The following is a 22,110-nucleotide window of genomic DNA, read 5'->3' on the forward strand; positions in this document are numbered from 1 at the left end:
AGACTATATGATAATACAGGATGGGGGTTTTATTAAGAGGTGTATTTATAATTGGAGATGCTCCGAAAAGTTATCAGCTCAGTTCCCTGGGGGGACTCCGCAAATAATGGAATTAGGTCTCGAGCAAATGGTAAAAAGTGGAAAAAAGTCGACTTCAACCCTATATAAGTATCTATTAAGAAATACATCACCAGATATAAGTAAATTAAGCGAACATTGGAGAAGGGACTTTCCAAACTTGGTGGAGGAGAACTGGGAGGAAGTGTGGAGGTTCCCATTTCGGATACTGGTATCACTTCGAGACAAACTAATACAATTCAAAATAATACATAGGAGCCATTACACACCATATAAGTTATATAAGATCTCTCCATCAAACTCTCAGAGCTGCTGGAGATGTGCAGACATTCCAGGAAACTTCAGGCTTATATTTTGGTCATGCCCAATGATAGTGGTATTTTGGAGGGAAGTCCTGAGAATAATTGCTATAGTAACATCCATAGTTTTCTAAACAGGAGGCGGAGATCTGCCTACTGGGATTGGTAGGGAAGAAGATTGTTCCGGTGGGAAGGAGAACACAGGTGGGCCTATTATTATTCTACGCTAGAAAGACGATAGTCTTAAATTGGAAGAAGGTAGAAGCTCCCTCGGTAGCACACTGGAAAAACCTAGTAAATAATAATCAGCCATTATACAGGGAGACATACTGCAATAGAGGACATGGGGAGAAATACGAGAGAGTATGGGCAGGTTGGATAGAAAATCCTTCAGGATAAATAGGATATAAGGGGAGGATAAACACCCAATTAAAGAAAGGGAGGAAGATGAATGTCAAAAAAGGTATTTGTGTTAGATGAAATGAATGTTAGCGGAATTTTATGAAGGTTCGAGAAGAGAGCAGCTAAATGTAACTGTAAAATGTATATGAATATGTATATGTATGTTTTTTTTGTATGGAAAAAAATAGAAAAATTAATAAAGAGATAAAAGAAAAAAGAGATGCTCCGAAATTTCATCAGCGCAAAACTTATCGGCTGAAAATTGGGCCGGATTCAGATACGAGATACGACGGCGTATCTCCAGATACGCCGTCGTATCTCTTGTGTGCGGGCCGTCGTATCTATGCGACTGATTCAGAGAATCAGTTACGCATATATTTCCCTAAGATCCGACCGGTGTAAGTATCTTAGGCTGCATATTTACGCTGTCCGCTAGGTGGCGCTTCCGTATAGTTACGCGAGGAATATGCTAATTAGGTATTTACGCCAATTCAGAAACGTATGTCCAGCCGGCGCATTTTTTTTACGTTGTTTACGTGAGGCTTTTTCCGGCGTAAAGTTACCCCTGTTATATGAGGCTTGGGTAATGTTAAGTATTGACGTCGTTCCCGCGCCAAGTTTTGAAAATTTTACGTCGTTTGCGTAAGTCGTTTGCGAATAGGGCTTTGTGTAAGTTACGTTCGAGTCGAAACCAATAAGGCTTTGCGGCGTAATTTCGAGCATGCGCACTGGGATTTTTTGACGAACGGCGCATGCGCCGTTCGTAAAATACGTCAACTACGTGGGGTCAAAGTGAATTTAAATAAAACACGTCCACATCAAACACATTTGAATTAGGCGGGCTTACGCCGGACGACATACGTTACGCCGCCGTAACATAGGGCGCAAGTCCTTTCTGAATACAGAACTTGCTCCCTAATTTACGGCGGCGTAACGTATCGCAGATACGTTACGCCAGCAGATAGATAGAAAAATCAATCTGAATCCGGCCCAATGTGTTTTCAGCATATTCCCGAAAGAATAAAAAGTGCAGATAATTGCACAGTCGCAGTGGCCGCGCTTCCGGGGATCCGCCCATTGCAGGGTGTCATCCTGGCGACTCAAAGTCCTGTCCTCCCCTCCTCCTCTCCTTGCAGAGTGGCGATCTCACTGTGTCAGGGAGCTGAATTGCACGGGCCGCAGTGACAATGTCCCGCCTCCTGTGATAGACGGCACACTGATCCAATGCCGGGACATTGAATCAGTGTGAAGTGATCACAGGAGGCGGGACATTGTCACTGCGGCCCGGGCTAATCAGATCCAGCTCCGGGCACAGGCAGGCTGCATCTGACAGGCACTGGTAGACTGCATCTTATGGGCACAGGCAGGCTGAATCAACAGGCAATGCTGAGGCTGCATCTTATGGGCACTAGCGAGGCTGCATCTGATGGGCACAGTTTGCATCCCACAGACACTGGCGAGGCTGCATTGATCTCTTGTATAGTTTCTGCAGTCTCTGACAATCTCCTGTATTATGTCTGCTAGAGGTGCACTGAATGGAAATTTTGCTAATACTATTAGCAGTGTGTTTTAAGTAAGAGATTGCAGACATGATACAAGAGAAGGTCAGAGACTGAGGACATGATACAAGAGAAGGTCAGAGAGACTGAGGACATGATACAAGAGAAGGTCAGAGACTGAGGACATGATACAAGAGAAGGTCAGAGACTGAGGACATGATACAAGAGAAGGTCAGAGACTGAAGACATGATACAAGTCTGGTAGTTATAAATCACTGGGTGTTAAGACACTTGTGGCAACTTATCTCCTATCATCCAACCTGGTGAGGAAGCTGCTATATTTAGAGGCGGTAGTAATACTGCAATCAAAAGTTGGAATTGGCTGAACATGTATTTAGATCAGCAAACCGCCTAAACAAGCCAAGTTCTGTTCAAACATGGGTTCAGTCCAAACCCAGAGCTCTAGTTTTAGTGGTCAGTTTTTTGGTCCCTTACATTGGTGACCAATGAGAGAAGGACCCCCTTATATCAGTGGTCAGTGTAGTGGTCCCTTACATTGGAGACCAATGAGAGAAGGACCCTCTTATATGTCATCAGTATGAAGACTGCCCTCCTTACAGATCATTGGTGTCAGTTGTTACTAAGAGACAGAAATTGCTCATTGCTCAAGGAACCCCTAGAAACCTTTGGGGGAACCCTGGCTGAGAAAGTCTGGGCTAGGCAGTAATATATTTCTCTCCCCCTTGGTGGGAGTGGAGATGACCCCATCTATAAGGTTATACAATACATACACACACACACACACAGCACAAGGCCGTGGTCACACTACGAGATGTTTCTCGGGGGTGCAGTTCCTCTGAGATCCACAAGGTGGTGATCTCACTTATACCATAGAGAAAGGAAGTCTATATGGAAGACAGGAAGTGATGTCAGATACAAACAGGAAGTAATGTTAGATAAAGACAGGAAGTTCCATGAGGTACGAAGTAGCGAGGAGTCGAAACTGGAAGAGGCAGCAGAGGAGGTAATAAGATCTTATTTTCTATTTACACCCAGTAACCCCGTCATGTCCGTCCTCTTCCTCCACAGTCACTGTGACGTCTTTTATCTCCAGCAGAGGATAATACACACATATACCTCACAACTGTCCCTGATTTGGAGGGTCTGTCCCTCATTCACAACAAAGTCCCTCTTTCCTCCTCATGTGTCCCTCGTGTTGGTCTGATCTATATACATGTATATAAAATGCACTATTTATCTATCAAAAAGTCTTTCCCGGTGCTAAACCTTCCATCCAATTTCTACATTTTTCTGCTGCATTTGTAAATTCCAAAAGCCAATATAAAGGAATATTAGTGGTAAAAATACACTTGTGGGTTTATCCGATTTATTTTTTATTCTCCATTAAGGGGTGTGTCAGGGGGTGTGTCCTATGCCTGCATACTTTATAGAAGTCCCTCATTACCATCTCAGAAAGTTGGGAGGTATGTACACATATATAGTGTGGAATCATACATTAACCCCTTCAGGGTCAGAACATTCCCCCACTTACAGGGCCGGAACATTCTCTTCATTTCGGAAATTATTTTTTCCCCATCAGTTTCACCTTTTCAGTTTATACTAACGGATTATATGATAATACGGGTTGGAGCATTTATTAAGAGGTGGACTTATGATACGCGTGTTTGATTTTATAATCACTGTCTATTTCTCCATGGAGGAGTGGGAGTATTTAGAAGGACACAAGGATCTCTACAAGGACGTCATGATGGACAATCAGCCGCCCCTCACATCACCGGGTAAGAGGAGACTTTATTGTAAAGGAGAGAGCAGTACGGAGGCTCCACCTAGATCCCCCATCATCTGATAAACACATAGAAACAATGTATTCAGTCAGTGTGTGTGTTTCCTACAGATGGATCCAGTAATGGGAACCCACCAGAGAGATGTCCCCGTCCTCTGTATTCCCGGGATTCCACACAGGAAGGTCACACCATCCCCCACCATCATCAGGTAGATGAGGAACAATTATTGGTGGGAAAGGTTCATACTAAAGCTATTTCGTTACAATGAATGTTTTCGATTTGTTTTTATTCAAAGTTTTTTAAGAAACACAAATATACTTTACATTACATTTCCATACAAAAGAGGATCACATTTAAAATACAAACAACATTACATATCCAGAAATAACAACATTAACATCCTGGGTCTATCCAACACCTCCAGATCTTTCATCTCTTTTTCCTTTTCCTTTCCTTTTATCTCATGTGATTGCCCCTCCCTTACTTTATCCTCTGACCCCCCCGGGGAGAGATAGGAAGAGAAAAAGGGAAAAAAAAAACACCCCGAAAAAGGGGGGGGTGACTAAACCCACCCCCCCTCCTCTAATCTAAAGTGCTCCGTGCGCATTTACCCCATATTCTATCTTTTCATATTTCCTGTGACTCTAAGTGTTATTATTTTAGGGGGACAGAAAAATATCCCCTTTTACCTCAAAATCTCCTTGTGATAGAAGGGAGGGAAAAAAAACACACCAAAGGAAGGGGGGGGGCTAAGCCCTCCCTCCCCTACTATATTAAAGTGCTTTGTGCGCATTTTCCCCATATCTTATAATATTCCCTGTGACTTCTAAGATTTCTATTTTAGGGGGGCAAGAAATATCCCCTTTTATCGCAAAGTCTCCTCGTGAGAGAAAAAAAAAGGGGGGGAGGGGGAACAACCGCTCCTCCCCCCTCTGCTCCTCCCCTCTGCTCCCCCCCCCCGGGAGGGGGGAGCCCACTACTCCTGGGTAAAACTGGCCAAGCCATAATTCCTTAAATACTATCTTCCCTACTCATGTAATCTACTTATTCCAGGGATTGTCTGAACTCCGCCCAAGTTCCGACCTCTTCCCGGTTAGGTTCCCTATGTTGGGATATTTCCTCCTCCATATTTCTTGTCCTTTCTACCTCCCTCAACCATTCCTGTATCGACGGGGCTTCCTTTTCCTTCCACCTTTTCGGGATCACTATCTTCGCTGCATTTAATAGGATTGGGATAATTGCTGTTTTGTATTTCTTCCTAGGGATAGCTATTGCATGGAACAAACATTGCCAGGGGTCCAGAACGATCCCAATTCCACTGATCTCCTTAACAACTTAAGGACCGCCGCCTGTAAATATACGTCGGCAGAATGGCACGGCTGGGCAGATGGACGTATCGGCACGTCCTGTACATCTACCCAGCCGTGGGTCGCGGGCCTGCGACCCGGTCCGAAGCTCCGTGACCGTGGGACTCGCGGACCCGATCGCCGCTGGGGTCCCTGGAACTGAAGAACGGGGAGAGACGCATGTAAACGCAGCTTCCCCGTGCTTCACTGTGGCGGCTGCATCGATCGTGTCATCCCCTTTATAGGGAGACACAATCGATGACGTCACTCCTACAGCCACACCCCCCTACAGTTGTAAACACACACTAGGTGAAACATAACCCCTTCAGCGCCCCCTGTGGTTAACTCCCAAACTGCAACTGTCATTTCCACAATAAACAATGCATTTTTTGCTGTGAAAATGACAATGGTCCCAAAAATGTGTAAACATTGTCCGAAGTGTCCGCCATAATGTCGCAGTCACGAAAAAAATCGCTGATCGCCGCCATTAGTAGTAAAAAAAAATTTTTTTTATAAAAATGCAATAAAACTATCCCCTATTTTGTAAACGCTATAAATTTTGCGCAAACCAACCGATAAACGCTTATTGCGATTTTTTACCAAAAATATGTAGAAGAATACGTATTGGCCTAAACTGAGGAAAAAAAACATTTTTATATATTTTTGGGGGATATTTATTATAGCAAAAAGTAAAAAATATTGCATCTTTTTCAAAATTGTCGCTCTATTTTTGTTTTATAGCGCAAAAAATAAAAACAGCAGAGGTGATCAAATACCACCAAAAGAAAGCTCTATTTGTGGGGAAAAAAAGGACGCCAATTTTGTTTGGGAGCTACGTCGCACGACCGCGCAATTGTCAGTTAAAGCAACGCAGTCCCGAATCGCAAAAAGGGGCCGGGTCTTTTACCTGCATTTTGGTCCGGGGCTGAAGTGGTTAATTAACTCTAGTATTTGTATTCAATATAACTGGATCTTAGGACACTGCCACCGGATATGGGCATGGGTTCCCACTCCTCCGCACTCCCTTCAACATAGAGGTGACACCTGGGGATTTATCTGGAACATAATACCACTTAATTAATAATTTGAAGGTCATTTCTTGTATCCGTGTGTCCACAGATGTAGAGTGAACATCATCGAAAACTTTACTTCTCATGCTTTCTGATAGTGGTTGGTTCAATTCTATTTCCCAGCTCTCTGTTGGGCACACAGCTCCTCCCTCTAAATGTGTCATTAGCAACTTATAAATAGTAGAAATTCCATGCTTACCTATCCCCGTTTGGTCGATTCATTTTTCCCAGACATTGAACCCACCCACCCCCCGGAGAGGTTGTGGGAGGGAATTTACAAAATGTTGCAGTTGTTTATATCTCCAGACTTCCCATGGAGTGGGCCCATATCGATCACGCAGTTCACGTAATGAACATAGGACATTGCCCCTCATGACGTCCCTAATCTCAGGTGGGACGATGTAGTCCATTTTAAATACAGTTTATTGTCTTTCCCCGGGGGAAGTAGTTATTTCCTGTTAAGGGCATTAAGGGGCTGTTGTGTTGTCCCTGTATATTTGTAATTAATTTGTCCCATGTTCTTAATGCTTCTATGGTGATTGGGGCCGCTTCCTTCAAGGACCCCCTAAACTGCCTTGGGATCCAGATAACCCGTCCCAACTCAGATTTGCAGATTTTCTCCTCCAACTCTACCCATTTTTTCTGCCAAGGGGCATGTGTCCAATCCATAACACTCAGCAGAATTGCTGCCTCATGATATTTTTCAAGATCCGGGAGGAATACCCCCCCCCCCTTCTCTTTAGATCTGAGATGTCCGGTTTACAATGAATGTTTAATTATATATTTTTAGGGTGGAAACCTCGGGGATGATAATATTGATATTAAAGAAGAGATAAAAGAGGAGGATGATGAGGATGGGGTGATGAAGGAAGAACACACCATCCCCCACCATCATCAGGTAGATGTGGAAAAATTATTGGTGGTTATTATTTATACACAAACATGTTTATTATAATGAATGTTTTATTTTATATTCAGAGTGGAAATCTTGAAGATTATATTATTGTTGTCAAAGAAGAGTATAAAGAGGAGGATGAGGAGTATGGAGTGATGGAGGAGTTTTCAGAAGGACACAAGGATATGATGGAGCCACCTAATACCAGGAACCCACCAGAGAGATGTCCCCGTCCTCTGTATTCCCGGGATTCCACACAGGAAGGTCACACCATCCCCCACTGTTACAAGGTCGGTTGGGCGGAGCATCTAGAACATGGACTGGTGGAGATGTGTGGATTTTGTATGTAAGTTTATATCTTACAGATGATATTCTCTCTCATTCTCTTGGTTTAGAGTGGAGATCCAATCGATATAGAATTTGAGGTGAAATCAGAAGAAGAAGAGACGTATGTGAGGGATGATCAGCAGTCTATGGAGGAGGATGGAATAACGGGGACATTTATAGAGGAGGACACTCCTACAGAGATCAGCACAGGTGGGTCATTAACACTAAATCCATTCCTCCACCCATACTGCTCACTGATTGGTCCAGAGTAGGGCGGGGACTGGGTGATATCAGCCTGTAATCCCCTGGTCACTTTCCTGAGCTGTGTTCCCCATCCTGTATTCCTGTATTTCTCTCGGATAATCTTCCTTCTCTGTGCTGCAGACACAATTTATGTCTCTAGACTGGATTTATGGAGATTCTGGGGATCAGCTGGCAGCAAAATGTTGATTTTCACCATAGGGTTTGCTTGACCTAGACACCTGGGGTATGTACCTTGGGTCTTCTGCCCCATGCCCGGGTCTAGTGAGATCTCTGACAGAACAATTCTCCCGGGTTACTTGCTCTGTTATTTGCTGGCTGTGCCGGGTGGAGGGATATGTCTGTATAGTCTCAGACCCAAGTCACTGAGTGCAGTCTCAGGAGATGGGAGGCAGCGGTGTGGGATCTCTGCAACTTGTCTCCAGTAAACATTTCACCCGCCACTAATTACTGAATACCAATATCATGAGTCCTAACCCATCACTATATACTCTATGCTGTACATTACATACTCCTGACCCCTGCACTATATACTCTATGTTGTACATTACATACTCCTGACCCCTGCACTATACACTCTATTTTGTACATTACATACTCCTGACCCCTGCACTATATACTCTATGTTGTACAGTTCATACTCTTTATTATCTCTGAACAAGAACGGTTGGAGAGCCGGTTTAGGGCCAGGACACATTTGAGTAGATGCAATGACAATTGGCAGACTCGGAGACTTCTATAGGTAGACTGCTATACAGTGGAACTGTATAGCAGTCTACCCATATTAGACACCACTTCTGTATAGGTAGGACCGGTGTCTCCTATGGTAAGAAATCTTGTTACAGTCACTAACGCTAGTTCTACATAACTCTTGGTAACACAGAATAGTTCTCTTCTTCTCACACAGTCTCTCACTGCAGATCTTCTCTCCCTGAGCTCCCGGTCTCTCACTAGTAGGGATGAGCTTTGTGTTCGGGTCGAACATGAGTTCCACTCGAACATCGGCTGTTCGTCCGTTCATCGAAAAACGAACATTATGGGGCGTTCGTGCCAAATTCGAGCGCCGTGTCACACACCATAATGCACTGCGAGATCGCAGTACATTGCTGTATGATGATTGGCCAAAGCATGCACTATGACCCGCATACTTTAGCCAATCCCAGCGCCGTCAGCAAAGAGAGCCATAATTGGCCAATCATTTCTCAGGGGGACTAAGTCCACGCCCGACACTATATAAGGCCTTCTGTACGTCGGCCCTGTGTAGTGTGTTGTTGGCGTGGACAGAGACAGAGTGTCATTTAGATTGAGCAGGCCGGCGATTCAGTGAGCTGCAGTGCATTTACTATATATATATAATATAAACAGTCTCCTCCTACATATATATATCCAGTCTAGCCAAGCCTATATCTGGCTGCAGGCCATTCCTGGTGTACTTTTTCTAATAAACTTCAGGCGTTGTTTTGCTAATCAAAATTTACACCATGTCTGGAAGGCCACCAAGGAGAGGCAGACGTTCGCAGGCCACTAAAGGAGGGAAAGCAGGCTCTGTGTCTACAGTCAACAGTGCTGGTCGGAGGCACGGTGCATCCTCAGAACGTGGCCGTGGGGCACGCTTGTGCTTTATTTATTTTTTCGGCAGCTGGCCGTGTTGAGCCACAACAGACAGAAGAGTTGGATAACAAAGCCGTCCTCATCCTCTGTCACCCAGGCTCAGAGTAGTTTGCCTGCCAATGCAGCTGCCAAAGCGGCTTATTCCATTGGCTCCATGTCATCAGTCAATCCTTCCTTAGCCCCACCATCATGCATGGAGGAGTCCCCCGAACTGTTCGACCACAGTGTCGGGTACATGCTGCAGGAGGATGCGCAGCGTTTTGAAGGCTCTGATGGCAGTCATGTTCCCCCAGCTGCATCATACTGCCAAGTTTGCTCCAGTGAGGAGGAGGGAGGGGATGATGAGGTTTACTGACTCTACTTGGGTGCCTGATAGAAGAGAGGAGGAGGAGGCACATCTCCAGCGAGGCAGGATGCCCTCCAGGTGGCAGGTTTAGGGCAGCACACCCTATTGCATTACACCGCAGAGCTCCGCATGTGAAAGGCGCTGCTGACTCCCCCTGACTTTGAAAGTTCTTTGATGTGGGTTTTTTTTTGACACATGTGCAGCAGATCGCACCGTTGCTGTTTGCAACATATGTCTGAAGCTTATCAAGCGTGGCCAAAACAGAAGCCGCTTGGGCAACACGTACTTGACCAGACATATGACCTCCCATGCAGTCCGTTGGCAACAGCACTTAAAAGACCCACATGAAAGAACAAGGCGGACGTCTCCTTGCTCCTCATCAGCTGGGATCTCCAACCCCAGTATACCCCCAGTCCTCTCAGAAACCTGCACTGAGAGGAATGAAGGTGTAGAATTAGGTGTCCCAAGTACTTGTGGTAAATCTGCTAGCGGTACACCAACATCCGATTGTAGCAGGCAAATTTCCTTACCCCAGTTGCTAAATCTTAGAAAGAAATTCGGTCCCAGCCATCCACATGCTCAGCGTCTGAATGCTAGCTTGGCCAAATTGTTAGCACTGCAACTGCTGCCTTTTCAGCTGGTAGACTCTGCCCTCTTTTGTGAATTTGTGGAATGTGCAGTACCTCAGTGGCAGGTTCCCAAACGCCATTTCTTTTCACAGAAGGCCATTCCGGCTCTCTACCGGCATGTGGAAGGCAATGTCTTGGCCTCGTAGGACAGGGCGGTCAGCAGTAAGGTGTATATTACTGCTGACTCATGGTCCAGCAGGCATGGACAGGGACGTTACCTTTTTTTGACGGCACACTGGGTAACTGCTGGCAGCTGGAAAGGATGCAGGACAGGGTGCAGTATTGTTGGAGCTTGTTCCACCACTACGCCTCCAAAATGCTAGTAGTGGTGATTCTGCCACAGCTCTCTCCTCCACCCCCTCCTCTTCTTCCTCCATTGCCTCTTCCTGTGCGTATTTGACCCCTGAACCAGTGATGCTCCGTAAGCGTTCAAGGGGCTAAGCAAGCACTCAGGCAAAAAGATGCCATGCGGTGCTTGAGTTGGTCTGCTTAGGAGACAGGGGCCACACTGGGGCAGAGATTCTGTCAGCTCTGCAGGGGCAGGCTCAGAGGTGGTTGACGCCACGCAGCTTCAGCCAGGCATGGTTGTATGCGACAATGGCATCAACCTCCTCCTCCGCCCTCTGACAGGGACACTTGACCCATGTTCCATGATTGGCTCACGTCCTGAATTTAGTCATATAATGCCAGTGCTCGGCTGCCTAAACTTCAAAAGGAATGTAACCTGCCCAAGAAACGCTTATGACATGCCCACCAGGTGGAACTCAACGTTGGCAATGCTGCAGCGGCTGCACACGCCGCAGAGGGCCATCAATGAGTACCTGTGTGAGTATGGCACCAGGACAGGGTCATGGGAGCTTGGCTTTATTTCACCACGCCAGTGGCTCATGATCAAGGATGCATGCACTGTCCTGTCATCTTTTGAGGATGGTGAGCAGTGACAGTGCATGCATCAGTGATCCTGTCCCTCTTGTCTTCCTGTTGGAGCACATGCTTTATGGAATCATGGACAGGGCACTTGAAGCAGAACAGCGGGAGGAAGAGGAGGACTTCCATACCTCACAAGGCCCCCTTTATCCAGATAGTATTCCTGCGGGCCCGCCGATCACACAGGAGGAGTATTGTGTCAGCATGGAGGTGGAGGATAACACTCAGCAACAGTCTTCAAGGGATCGTTTTTAGTCCCCAGAAACCCATGGACTTGTATGTGGCTGGGAGGAGGTGGTTGCGGATCATGTGATCCTTAGTGACCCAGAGGACTCCGGCTCTAATGCCTCAGCAAACGTACGCTGCATGGCCTCCCTGATCCTGCAAAGCCTGCGAAAGGACCTTTGGATTTGTGGAGATCAAGGAGAGGGATCATTAATGGCTGGCAACCCTTCTTGATACACGTTACAAGGGTAAGGTTGCAGAACTTATCCAGCCTTCGCAGAGGATTTTGCAACACGTTTCCAGAGCCTGGGAGGTTACAATTACAATTTCCTGGTGCTAGACATCGTGTTGCTGAGGCTTCGTTCAATCACAGAAAGCGCGGTGGGGAAGGTGGCCGTCTGACTGATGCGTTCAGACAATTCTTCAGTCCTCAGCCCCAAGGTCTGATCGATTCCAGCAACCATCGCCAGCGTCTGTATTACATGGTGCAGGAATATCTAGGGGCAAGATCAGACTTGCAACAGAAAATCCTCTGGGTTACTGGGTCTTGAGGATGGACTACTGGCCAGAGCTTGCACAATATGCAATTGAGCTACTGGCCTGTCCTGCATCCAGCGTTCTTTCTGAACGCACATTCAGTGCTGCTGGAGGCTTTGTGAGTGAGTGAGAAATTTGTATAGTGCAACGCATGCAAACTGAATTGCCTCTGGGCGCTTAGTGTCCATTCCCTAAGTAAACTTTCGCCCTCAGAAGAGATGGGTTTTGATTTTTCTTCTGAAGGCCAGGTAGTTCACCTCCAATCGGATGCAGGTTGGTAGAGCATTCCATAGTCTAGGTCCTTGGACTGCAAATCTTCGTTCTCCTTTGGACTTGTATCTGGCTTTGGGTATCTGGAGTAGATTTTGGTTGGTGGATCGCAGAACGCGATTGGGGTTGTGAGCTTTTAGTTTTTCGCATTGATATTGGGGGGCATTTCCCAGAATACACTTATGCTTTAGACAGAGAGCTTTGAAAGTGATTCTGTCCTTTACTGGCAACCAATGAAGGGATCTCAGTGAAGGTGAGATTGATTCCCATGTTTTTTTCCCAGTCACAAGTCGAGCGGCCGTATTTTGAACGACTTGCAGACGAGTGATTTGGTATTTAGGGAGTCCGACATAGGGGGCGTTTGCATAGTCAAGTCTGGAATTGATGATTGTTCCTACCACGACTGCAATGTCCTCTTTTGGGATAAAGGGGATGAGTCTGCGTAGTAGGCGAAGCAGATGGTGAGATCCGCTGACTACTGACCCTATTTGTGCATCCATTGTCATGTGGGTGTCAAAAATGACTCGGAGACTTTTTGTGCTAGGGGTGATAGTTTTACCCAGAATGGGCGGGGGCATCCATGTTGTTGTGGGATGAGTCTTTCGATTGGCGTGAAACAGGAGAAGTTCTGTTTTCGAACCGTTGAGTTTAAGATAACTCTTCGTCATCCAATTTTCTATCAAAGAAAGGCATTTCTCTAGTCCGAGATAATGATCCTTATTGTTGCAGATGCGAAAATACAGTTGTGTGTCATCTGCATAAGAATGGTAAAGTAACTTCTGGTTACTGATGATTTCAAAAAGAGGGCGAAGATAGATATTGAACAGAACAGGCGACAGAGGGGATCCCTGAGGGACTCCGCATGACACCGTGCGTTTTTCAGAAGTGAAAGGACCCAGTTTCACTATTTGTGATCGGTTTTCCAAGAAGGAGGAGAACCAAGCTAAATCACCTTCTGTGACTCTGACTACTTCAACTAGCCGTGTCAGTAATAATTTGTGGTCTACAGTATCAAAAGCTGCGCTTAGGTCCAGCAGTACCAGAAGACAAGATTCTCCTTCGTCTGCGGCCTCGAGAGCCATATTTTGAGCAGTGCTGTTTCTGTCCCGTGACCCGGACGGAAACCCGATTGTAACGGATCGAGTAATTTGTGGGCGTCTAAGTGATGTTGTAGCTGTTGTACAACTTCTTTCTCCATTACCTTGGAGAAGACATTCAGGCCTGTAATGGGACAACGGTGGTTTGGGTCTTTGGGGTCGAGGGTGTTTTTTTTTAGAATTGGTTTGATTATACCTTGTTACAGCAAGGTTGGCACCATGCCCTCCTTGAATAACTGGTTTATGAGCTGCATGATAGCTGGAGCCAAAATATCGGCACATTCTTTCAGCAGTTTGGTGGGGATGATATCATTAGGTGCTGTGCTATTTCGCAGAGTACCGATGATATTTTTAGTGGCATTGATGGAAATTGGTTTGAGAGTGAAATTAGTTGATTGCGGGGGATTTATGTGGGTATTAGGTCTGTGGTTTAGGGGTGGGGTCGATGAAGATTCTATTTTGCTGAATACTTTCACGGATTTTGTCAATGAAATAATCTGATAATTAATCGCAAAATTCTTGTGAATCAGAGTTCAGGGGCCTCTAGACAGACTGAGTTCATGGTCTGGGTGACCAGGTTAAAGAGTTCGCGGGGGCGGTTTAGGGCATTTGCGATGATGTTGGAAAAATATATTTTTTTGGCTTTAAAGATTTCTTTATGGTATTGCTTAGTTATTACCTTGTAAATGGTGTGGTTTTGCTCTGAAGAGCTTCTTTTCCAAGCTGCTTCTGCTCTTCTACGCTCTTGCTTCAACAACGACAGCTGGTCGTTAAACCAGCTGGAGTTGTTTTTCCGGATGCACGTTTTGGCGTTACTATGTCAGCTGACTGTAGTAGGGCATTGTTGATGGCGTAAAGTGTTTCTGTGGCTGTTTGATGTAGTTGGATTGTTTTTATTTTGTTCCCTAATGTGATTTTTGAAGAGTTTCGAGTGGAGCTTCTTCTGAGATCTAGTCCAGTGTGTTGTCACCGGTTTTATCGTTTTTTTTTTTTTTGCTGGGGCATTTTTTGTAATTAAGAATTTAATGGCATGGTGATCAGTCCATGGTTGCGGCTCATTTTCCAGAATGTTAATTTCCAAGTCTTGTCTGAAAATGAGATTGAGCGTGTGGCCTGAACCATGTGTGGGCCCACATACTAGTTGCTGCAGACCTAATCCTTCCAAGTGGTCAATGCAGGCGTCGGCAACGGGGTCCTGTGAGGAGTTGGCCCAGAGGTTGAAATCCCCGAGCAGCAAGAGGTGTTTGATGTTTAGGGTATAGGTGGAGATAACCTCTGTCAATGACGTGAGAAGGTGCGTTTTTGGACCAGGTGGTCTATAACAGAGTAGTATGTGAACGGTGTCCTGGGGATTTGTTTGCAGTTGCAGAGTGAGGGTTTCCATGAATGGAAGTGAGTTCTGAAGGTCTGGTTTAGTGATCGAGAGGTGAGTCTTGTGGATCACCGCCAGGCCTCCCCCTCTTTGCCCCACTCCGTTTTCCGTTAGAATGCGGTAATTCTCTGGCACTGCCGATCTAGTATTGAGCAATGCGCATGATATATGCTTTGGCTGAAGAGTAGCCGTGCAGTTTTTGACTGTCGATCGTCGAACGATTCTTAACAGTAGCTCATTTCTAAGATTTTTTTTGGTGACAGCTGGTAAAATTGAGGCGGATGTCCTTAGACCCCAAGTGGAGTATTGCAAAATAGCAATGATCGCCGCAAACGCCGAAGATGGTGGTTAGGTGTTGATCGCGGAGGTAGTCAATAACGATGAGTGAGAAAAATTATAGATGGGTCCCTGACTAACTAAACCATCCCTCCCTGTTGATCCAGAGGAAGGCAAATAAAAAAAACAGCCGTGCAATGTCCAATCTGCAGCGACGGGGGGGAAAATTCCTTCCTGATCCCTCAGGGGCGATCAGATGAGCCCTGGATCAACTGCTAAATGGCGGTAATCCCCAGGTTTATTACCTGTTGGCGCTAATGATTATGGATCCTATGTCCTGCGTTCTCTGCCGAGCGTCTTGCGGTGTAGTCACGGCCGAAGAGTAGATGCGGATGGGGGGGGCAGAGAGGGAGGGGAAGGTGGGGGGAACGGCAGCCGCGGCTTGTCATGAAAAGGACAGCCGCAAACTGTCCTGGGGGGGGGGGGGGAAGGATTGTCCTGAGAAGCAGCCCTTACCTAGTTGATGCTCCGGGGAGATGATGCCTGAGGGTTCTGCGGGAGGAAGAGGGAGGAAAAAGGGAGGAAAGTGCACTGGTCCTGGAGCAGGGGAGCTGGGAGAACCCTGCCTGTCTGGAGCTAGGAGCCACACGTCCTACTACTAGGAGCGTGCGCCGATTACTACTAGCACCAGTTCTAGCCCTGGGAGTGAGAGCAGACTCGTCCTGCAGTCTCTCTGTGTATCGTGTCAGTCAGTGACTCTGCTCAGGTAACGGTCTGGTCCTATCTGTGGATTGTATGGTTATGAATTGCTGTAAAACTTCCTTAGGCTGTTACTGGGTACAGCAAGATGGCAGCCGTCCAGCAGGCCTCGGCCTTTAATTAAGCTGCTGCTAGGTGAGGGGGCTCAGCAGGAATCCTTTCTAGGTGGTCCGGGGGTCTGTACAGCGGTGATACTAACTCAGAGCATTCAGGGGGGATCCCGGGGAGACTGCTGGAGCCGTCGCCAGGTGTAGCAAGATGGCCGGAGCCTAGGCCGAAGCCGCGGACTTTCCTGCAGACTCCCCGGATGGTGAGGATCAACTAAAACGGCGGCACTGCACGCGCTGAGTGTCTCCGAGGCTCCTGTGGCGGAGGTGAGCTAGGATTACTAATATGGGGGCTGATTCCAGGTACGAGGATCCCTATTTAACCAATCACAGAATGCGCCTGTTCACAGACTCTGTTGATTGGCTCACCTTCATAAAAAATGAATCAGTCTTGGATCACCAGCTACCAAGCACCTGATGCTGATGTAACCAATTGATTTTTCTATGGATGTGGGATCCCTTGAAGACTGCCTATGCTGAGTGGCTATCCTATTATGCTGAGTGACTATCCTATTCCTCCTCAATGTTCATGTTGATAGCTTCTAAGTATGTTTTTGTTTCAGGGCACTACCACCACTGCCTAAGGCCCAATTTTTCTGCCCCTGTTTAACAGGGGCGTGTAATTACAATTCTCTTCTGTAATATGGGAAAAAAGTGTCTCCTCTCCACTGATGCTTTTTTCACCAATCCTTGTTTCCCTAATAACCCCAAATTTTCTAAATCCAATTGTCATTGAGACAGAAAGTGAGGTGAGTGGCTGGAGCTACACTTACAAAATGTACCTGTTCCAAATTACAAACAGATTCAACTTAAGAACAAACCTACAGTCCCTGTCTTGTTTGTAACCCGGGGACTGCCTGTATACTGCTGTTCAGAGTATATAGAGCCTGTGGGCACTTTTGATTTTTCACGTTCGGGCCCCATAAACTTTAACGGTGTTCGAATGTTCGCACAAACTTTCGGTCCATTCGCTTGTTCTGCCGCGAACCGAACCGGGAGGTGTTAGGCTCCTCCCTACTCACTGGACTTCCAGATTCAGTGAATGTCCTGAGCTCTTCTACAGCTAACCCGCTGTATATTCCTCAAGCGTCACCCCCGCTATCCTGCTGGGCCCCTGGTTTGGCACTTACTGATGTTCCTTAAGCGTCACCCCCGCTATCCTGCTGGGCCCCTGGCTTTGCACTTACTGATGCTCAAGCATCACCCCCTCTATCCTGCTGGGCCCCTGGCTTGGCACTTACTGATGCTCAAGCGTCACCCCCGCTATCCTGCTGGGCCCCTGGCTTGGCACCTGCTGAAGCTTTCCCACTTCTTCACTGTCCCAGGCTGGAGAGAAGATTGCTCTGGTACTGGCTCCAGCTTACTAACTGTAGTCTCCGGTAACAAGGTGGATGGTCCCTTAGTGGCAACAGCTTCCCCTCCACCTCCGACCACAACTGATTCCCCGTTCGGCTGAATCTTTACTCTCGGTTGGAATCCAATCCTGCAGTCCCAACCCTGCGCTGCTTCTCTTGCTCCTGGATGGGCCTCAGACTTCCGGCCTAGCAACCCAGTCGACATAACACACGTCCACCCAGACAGCCATCCAGGTGGCACAGAACCTCGATCACCTGACTCCACCCAAATAAATAGGCTCTCCCAGCAGGCCAAGGGACCAAAGAAACCCCTGCCAATTGGCTGAGACTCCCCATCTATTCATAATCCGACCTTGCTACACCCTTGTCTATCTAGTGCCACCTAGTGACAGAAGAGAAAAGGTGCAGCCATCCAAAGTTAGAGAGGAATCAGTAGCTCTCCTAAAAATAAGCAAGGATAACTACCACCTGGTGAACTCAACTTATTAGCCACCCTTCCTAAACACCAGGGTGCTACATGTTCATTACATACTCCTGACCCCTGCACTATATACTCTATTGTACATTACATACTCCTGACCCCTGCACTATATACTCTATGTTGTACATTACATACTCCTGACCCTCGTCCTATAATCCCCTCATCACTGTCACTCCTATAAAAGACAGTTCTCGTTGTTTCCTCACTCTCTGACTAAGGTCCATGAATAAAGCAATGATCTGGTAGGAGATCAGAAGACCCATTTACTAATTACCTTGAGGGGGGAATTGTAAGGTCCTCAGAGACAAAGCTGCCTGATGTGGGCGGAGTCCTGGTTTAGGGGAACCAATCAGCTGATGTCTAGTAATAATCTTTGTATTTCTATTTTAGTAGATGGACGGGAGATGAGGAAAACCTCAGAGGATTGTCTCACTTTGTCTCCAGACTGTAAAGTAGAAGATGAGGACATCACACAGTATAGTCCAGGAGAAAACCCGACTACCTCAAATGTCCATCCGGCACCACACAGTGTAGATGGACCATTGTATTCCTCTTATCCTGAGGAACCTCAGACTGTGCGGGACGGTGCCGGACCATCGTATTCCTCTTATCCTGAGGAACCTCAGACTGTGAGGGATGGTGCCGTCCTTCCAACAGAGAAGAGGTTTTCCTGTACTGAGTGCGGGAAGTGTTTCCCTTTTAAATCCCTTCTTAATATGCATAAAAGATCTCACACGGGGGAGAAGCCGTATTCCTGTCCTGAGTGCGGGAAATGTTTCTCATGGAAGTCCATTCTTGACAAACATCAGAGATCTCACACGGGGGAGAAGCCGTATTCCTGTCCTGAGTGTGAGAAATGTTTTTCACGGAAATCCAATCTTGACACACATCAGAGATCTCACACAGGACAGAAGCCGTTTTCCTGTCGTGAGTGCGGGAAATGTTTTTCAGACAACTCCAATCTTAACACACATCAGAGATCTCACACGGGGGAGAAGCCGTATTCCTGTCCTGAGTGTGGGAAATGTTTTACACAAAAGTCCCATCTTTACACACATCAGATATCTCACACAGGGGAGAAGCCGTATTCCTGTCCTGAGTGCGGAAAATGTTTTACACAGAAGTCCAGTCTTTACAAACATCAGAGATTGCACACAGGGGAAAAGCCGTACTCCTGTCCTGAGTGCGGGAAATGTTTTACACAGAAGTCCTATCTTTCCAGACATCAGAGATCTCACACGGGGGAGAAGCTGTATTCCTGTCCTGAGTGAGGGAATTGCTCCTCACTGAAGTCCTGTCTTCCTGTACATCAGGGATGCCACACAACCCTTGAGGTGTATTAGTGAGTGCGGGAAATGTCTTGTATATGAATGTTGCTGGACATCACAGGTCTCATGTGGGGAAGAAGCACACCCTGATATACACCTCAGATATACTCCATGGCTGATCTTCATCATGTAAGAAACAGTTCATAAGGAGATCAGAGATCACCAAAGACATGGATGAAGTGTTGTACCGTGTTGACCATTGATAGCAGTAGAAAAATAAAAATGGAGTCATTCCCTCTCATTGGCTGAGTACATTTTGGGGTGGAAGATTTCACAAACACTTAGAGGTCGGTATAAAATAAAAATAGTTGAATGAATGTGAGCGGCCATGATGAACATTGGATGTATTTTATTTCATACTCTGATTTCCTTGGCTCCATCTAGTGGCCATAAAGCGTTATTGTGCTATTTTTACTGATTGAGGTATTTAATGAAAAATACAGTTTTATGGCCACTAGATGGAGCTGACAATCATAGGAAATCACTGTGTTACATTCTAGCAATATGTGTAAGAGCTGAATGAATTTCCTATAAGTAGAGCCCTCAGTTTGCTCTGTCAGACATGATTTCATACTAATACCTGAGATCATACTCACACACTTATCAGTACAGCAGATATTGGGGGATAGAAGGGAAAGTGTATGGAAGCCTCACCTTCTAATACAACCCATTCAGTTTATAATAGAAATGAAAGGCAAAACATTTGTGTATAGATATAAAATATATTAGAATTACTTTTCTCCCCTTTTCTATAAGTGATCACATTCCCTCTGTTCTCAGCTGCAAAAGAGTTGGGATAGGAGAAACAGCAACACACCGGTCTTCCCAGTGAATGGCTGTGCAGGGGGGGGGGGGTTGTAAGCACAAGTCTGATCATTGGAGGAGAGCAGGTTGACTTCCAAGCTCAGCACAGCCAGCAAACTGACCATGTTGTGCTCTCCTGCCTAGTGTGGTCAGTTCTTAACCGGAAAGTAGAGGGAGTGGCAGGATCACCAGTGATTTCACACAAAGGAAGCAATACAAAGAGAACAGGAGACTTCTTCATACCAGTACATGGGACAGCAGACACAGATCAGGAAGAGGAAATGTTGGACTTATATATTCTTTACCCAGTTCAGCCTTGGGAAGGTTTTACCCCCCTCCCTTCATGACCAGCCCAGGCCATTGTTTGCTATTTAACACTGCGCTCCTTTACCTGGTAATTGCTCAGTCATGTGACGCTGTACACAAATGACATTTATATTATTGTTTCCCACCAATAGAGATTTATTTTGGTGTTTTTTGAACACCTCTGCGTTCTTTTATTTTTTATTATATAAACAAAAAAAGAACTGAAATTTAAAAACAAAAACAATATTTTTACTTTCCGCTATAAAACATTCAACAGAAAAATAACAAAATCGAATTTCTTCATAAATTTGGACCAAAATCTATTCTGCTCCATGTCTTTGGTAAATAAATCCCAATAAGTGTATATTGACTGGTTTGTGTGAAAGTTATAATGTCTACAAACTATGGAATATATTGGAATTTGTATTTATTTTATTTGTTTATACTACTAATGGTGGTGATCAGTGACTTCTAATGGGACTGCCAAAGTGTGACGGACAATCTGACACTAACTGACGCTGGGGGAACTGACACTCACTGACATCACCAGTGACACCAATACAGAGATCAGTGATAATACTATGCACTGTCACTGTACTAATGACACCGGCTGGGAACTGACATCACCAGTGACACCAATACAGAGATCAGTGATAATACTGTGACAGATTAGGTAAAATGTCCATTTCTATACTATAAAGTCTATATTTTTCCTGTATATAAACTGTTTTTATATTCCTTGCTCAAAATAACCACTAGTAGCACCCCCTCCCATCGAGTGAAGAATGTAACTAAAAGATGGCGCCTCTGCCCAGGACTACACCCTATCTGATGACGCTCAGATCCTGGAGGAAGTTCACCTTACATGGACACAACCAATCAGAAGCTACGAGTATCTAGATAACGTTATGCTAATGATACATTTGCTTACAGCATTAGTCGCTCACCTATAAAACCCCCCATGTACCCGGAACCAATAAAGAGAGTATCATCAATCTGAGCACAGTCTCAGGCCCCGTACACACAACAGAATTCAGCCAGAAACTCGATGGGAGACGTATTCTGCCGAGAAACTCGGTCGTGTGTACACTTTTCGCCGAGAAACCCGTCTAGGAACTCGTCGAACCAAAAAGAGAGCAGGTTCTCTATTTTCTCGACGGGAGTCAAATTTGGATCGACGAGTTCCTCGTCGGGCTGTTTTCTCAACGAGAAACTCGGTCGTGTGTATGCTAAGAAACCCGTGAAAAAGTAGGAGACTGGAGAACACCCTCGGTAAAAGTAGCGTTTGTAATGGAGATAGCACATTAGTCACGCTTCCAACATTATTGCATCGTTTATTTGCAGCGCTTTAAAAATAAATTTTGAATGGCACAAAACAGCACCATTCTTTTTTTCTTTTGTTACTGATATTCACACAGAGTTCTGACAAAGTTTGTGAAACCTTTTTCTTACTGATCTCATAATTATATTTTCTAAAAAAATTGGCCCCTTATTTTGGTCCTGTATTTAAAATCCTGCTCTTAATTTTCCCCTTTAACCACTTACCCCCCGGACCATATTGCTGCCCAAAGACCAGAGTACTTTTTGCGATTCGGGACTGCGTCGCTTTAACAGACAATTGCGCGGTCGTGCGACGTGGCTCCCAAACAAAATTGGCGTCCTTTTTTTCCCACAAATAGAGCTTTCTTTTGGTGGTAT

At 45.8% G+C, this 22,110-nt stretch overlaps 1 long non-coding RNA gene across 1 annotated transcript; it reads left to right on the forward strand.

Moving 5' to 3' along the window:
- The first annotated feature begins 7,891 nt into the window (after positions 1-7,891).
- Positions 7,892-21,412, forward strand: LOC120921818. Its single transcript, XR_005744989.1, has 2 exons — positions 7,892-7,931; positions 21,175-21,412. It is a non-coding gene; the product is annotated as an uncharacterized LOC120921818 (long non-coding RNA).
- The last annotated feature ends 698 nt before the right edge of the window (positions 21,413-22,110 follow it).

This window comes from Rana temporaria (genome assembly GCF_905171775.1).
Source record: "Rana temporaria chromosome 4 unlocalized genomic scaffold, aRanTem1.1 chr4x, whole genome shotgun sequence".
Classification (NCBI taxonomy): Eukaryota; Metazoa; Chordata; class Amphibia; order Anura; family Ranidae; genus Rana; species Rana temporaria.